The sequence below is a fragment of the Ceratotherium simum genome, chromosome 7 (genome assembly GCF_057802395.1).
Source record: "Ceratotherium simum simum isolate JZ-2026a chromosome 7, ASM5780239v1, whole genome shotgun sequence".
NCBI lineage: Eukaryota > Metazoa > Chordata > Mammalia > Perissodactyla > Rhinocerotidae > Ceratotherium > Ceratotherium simum.
The window spans coordinates 72,844,775-72,849,190 of record NC_141906.1 but is presented as its reverse complement, the minus strand read 5'-3'; positions in this window follow the sequence as shown (position 1 = coordinate 72,849,190).

The following is a 4,416-nucleotide window of genomic DNA, read 5'->3' as shown; positions in this document are numbered from 1 at the left end:
GCCTGGGAACTGAACCCAGGCCGCTGAAGCAGAGCATGCCGAAATTAACCACTAGGCCACCGGGGCTGGCCCTCAGCTCCCTCTTTTGTAAATCGGGAATAATAATGGTATCTACTGAATGGGGTTGTTGAGAAGATTAAAGAGGTTTACATACGTAAAGTACTTAGAAAGGTGCCTGATATATATATAAGCACTCAATAAATGCTGGCTGTCACTCTGCCCGCTACTGGATACCACCAATCTATTAATTTGTTATGCCAAGTAAACTAGTTTCTGTGTCAGACTCTTTGGGCTTAGAACAAAATCCAAATGCTTCACCATGGTCTACAACAGAGGTCGGCAAACATTTTCTATAAAGGGCCAAGTAGTGGATATTTTAGGCTTTGCAGGCCATATGGCCTCTACTACTCACCTCTGCCCTTGTATCCTGGAAGCGGCCATAGGCGATATGGAAATGAATGAGCGTGGCTCTGTCCCAATAAAACTTTATTTATAGGCATTGGAATTTGGATTTCATATAATTATTGTGTTTCATGAAATAATCTTCTTTTGATGTTTCTCAACCATTTAAAATTGTAAAAACATTCTTAGCTTGTGAGCTGTACAAACACAGGCTGTGGGCCAGATTCTGCTTGTGGGAGGTAGTTTGCTGACTCCTGGTGTGCAGGACCTCAGGTCTTTGGGGCTGCCAACCTCTCCAGCCTTGCTTCTTCCCACTTTCTGCCATACTTACGGAGCTTTGGCTCCCTCACCCCTTCTTGTCTAACCCAGTTAGGTCCTTTCCCCTTGGGGGCTTTTGTTCTCATTCTGTCTCCCCAGAACCCTCCTCATTTAGCTCTTCACCATGACCAGCTTCTACCAGCCTTACTGATGGTTTAGCTGCCACTTTCGCAGGGACCCCGTAACTGACCATCCCATCTACGCTAGCATCCCCTGCCCCATATCCCTCCCTAAGTTATTCTCTATCACATAACCCAGTTTTTTCCGTAAACAATATTGATCAACATCTATAATGATCTTGTTTATTTATGTATTCGTCGTCTGTCTCTCCACCCCATGAGAGCAGGGACATTGTTTTCTTATTTGCCACCGTAGCTCCAGCTGCCACCCTGCTAGGAACATAGTGTTCAATGAATATTGTGGAATGAAGAATGAATCCACAATGTCAGTATCTTAGTATTTTAGTTTCTCTCATACAATGAGTTAATAATACCTGATCTCCTTACCTTGTAAAATTGTTATGAGGATCAAATGAGAATGTGTTTTTAAAACTATAAAGAGTTATACAAGGGGAAGGTGGTACATCATGAAGGCAGCCTCTTAGACAAACCACAGAATTCAGCCAACATAGCCACTTTTACCATTCTCCTCTTACTCCGTAAGCTAACTTATGTGGAGGATAGTAAAGTAATACTAGGATGAATGAGGCCCTTTTTATTCTTTGTCCCTGATATTCCCCATAGACGAGAGGAGTGGCTAGACTGTGTGATTTGATCTCGGCCTTAGCAAAAGCAATTATTTATTTGTTAGCATGCAGTATCTTCTTATTATCAGAATGTAGTATTAGGTGTTTTATATTCATTTGATATTACCCCATTTGATACAACTATGCTATAAAGAATCATACGTGCCCATTTTATTGGTGAAATGAGTTTACGCGATCTAGGAAGCAGCTGAGCCGGGATCATGACCTATTAGCTCTATCTGGCTCTGGAATGAGGGCTTCTTCTCTGGCACAACCCGACGTTCTTCTCCAGTGATACACAGACTTTCCGGATTGCCCCATCACCACAGTGGCAACTAGCAGCTACATAAACCTTGGCATCTTTTTGTGGCCAGGAGCAAGCCTTCTGGGTTTTACACGTTTATTTCTGGCAAAATGAAGCATTGTTTCTTTAGGAGGAAGACTGTTGCTCCTCAACTTCCAAAAAAAAGACATTTTGCTGATTTCAGCTTAAATTCAAAGCACCCTGATTCATGTTCTCTGGTTATGCAAGCAGACTTCACGTATATCACAAAAGGGCAAAATGAGTTTGGGCATCTGTCAAGCAGAGAACAGCTGAGAACCAGCCATAAGGCTAAACATAGCTTGGTCTTTTGTCAGATATGAGCATTAGCTGTTATGTGTCCTCAGAAATTAAACCCTGCCAAGGTAGTAGCTAGTTGTGTCAATGAAAATCTGCATTCATGTCCTGGGCATACATTTATTTGCATACATGGCTTTTAAAAAAATCTATTAACTTAACACATCATTACTTCAAAAATGGGGTCTATGGCTTTTAGTAGTGTGGAACCTAGTTTGAGCTGGATTTTCCCTCTCTTACCCAAATTCTTACTCTATGCACCTCCTTCAGGTGGGTAGTGGTGAGGGACGAAGGCTTGCACATGCGGCAGTGCAAGCATTTTGGAGCTTTCGTTTTCCCTCCTGGGTGGGTTTTCACCTATCCAGCCTGGATGACTCAGAGACGCCTGACCAGAAGGGACCCGAGACCCACAGTACTGCTAGAGCATCCTCCCATTTCCATCAGCAGCAAGTGGCCCTCTGGCAAGTGAAGAATCACACGCTTAATGGATATTCACAAAATAATAATGACCATAATCACATCTAAAAACATGGTAGGAATAGAGACCACTCAGAATTTAATATGAGATCACTCTGGATCGACTGAGGACACAGTTCCTCTTTATTAAATCATCTACGAACCACTTAAACAGAGATGCTCATGGAATGGAATGAACTAATTACAATGGTGCCAGAGCTGTGTCTAGAGGGAGAGCACACAGCAAGGAAAACACAAATGCCACAGGTAGTTTACAAGAAATTTGGCAATACAATTAGGTGTGGTTTTCTTTTTTATAATTACAAACATTTTTATCCAAATAAATACACCTAAATCACATAGGAAAAAAATGATACAATAGCCTTATAAATGAGAAAGAAACCAATATACCTCCCCAAACAGCAGGTTTAGAATGGTCTGTGCATAATCAAAATGCTTCAGGATGGTGTTCCCATCTTGAGTGGCAATCAAAGAAAAAACCAGTGCACATCTCCCCTTATACATACGTATCCTGCACAGAGTCCAAGAATAGTCCAACAGCTACAAAAGTTCTGAATTTTTGTGTGAGTAATGGCAGCTAATGGGTACCGTGTAAAACATTTGTGAGAACTGATTGTATATTAGGTTTGACTACTCATCACTATAATTTTAAACCTACATACACTGAACATAGTATTATATGCATTTAAAAATCAAGTTATTTCCTCTGTATTTAGAGGCAATTTTTTTTCCCTCCCTTGAATTTTTGTTATAGCTAGTCACTTTCCTAGGAAAATTCAATATTTTGAACTATTAAAGAGAAGCAAATCCAATTTTAATCCTATGTTTAAACATGAAAAGCAGCTGCCCTCACCTAACAAAATATCCCCCCTCACCTTTGTAAAGTGAACATTAACCTAAATAGATGTTAACATCGCTCTTTACCCCACCCTCCTCCCTCAGATTCATCCCTCCTAGCAAGGCAGCCCGACTAACGCCTCTTCCTTCTCACACGTGTGCGGGACTACAATTTAAATGCAAATAACCCTGCGCCTCATTATCTGAGAGTTCATGCAGACACAGTACAGTTATGATTGTGCCTGTGAAAATTAAAGGCGGTTCATCTGTATTCTAACACACGCATCACTTAGAGTAAATTCAAAAGAGCGATTCATCACTGCTTGCAAATTAAACACTGGAGTTGCAGAGTGCCTAGGTTTTGGAGGAATGCCTCCCTTTTTGCTACACAGGGACACCTTTCTGCAAAGGAAATGAGATAGGAAGTTCTCTTTACTGTAGCTCTTCAATTAGTTCCCAACGACACTAGGTAATTGAAATAAAAGACTTCATTTAATACGAACATAGCGAGTTGAGTGGAAAAGATACATTGATGGTAGTGCTAAGCACAACTGGATGACAATCTGTGTGCATCCCCAATACCACTGACAGAACAATGACCACATCAGCCTAAAATGCAAGAAAATTATCAACAATGATTTACCAAACTGACATCACTCCCGAAGTATTTTTTATTTTTTATTTTTATTTTTTGCAAAATCATCTTTCAAATATAAGGTTATTGTAAAATAATTCTTTGGTTAAAGTATAATTCAAAATAAAAAGTAGAAACCCCTCCAAGCCTTTCACTATAGGGTGAAAAATACCCCCCTCTTTCAGCCATCAGATGGCCATTTAATCAGCCATTTAGATTCTGTGAATCTAAATGTAATGGAAAACACTGTCTTCTGAACTCCATACTGGGGTGAAGCAGTAAGCTCCTAGCTACCAATGCAGTGATGGAGAAGAGAGCCTGGGAAAATGAAACCCCCAGCTTGTGCATTAAAATGTGCCAATTATTCTAGTCTGCAGAGGAATA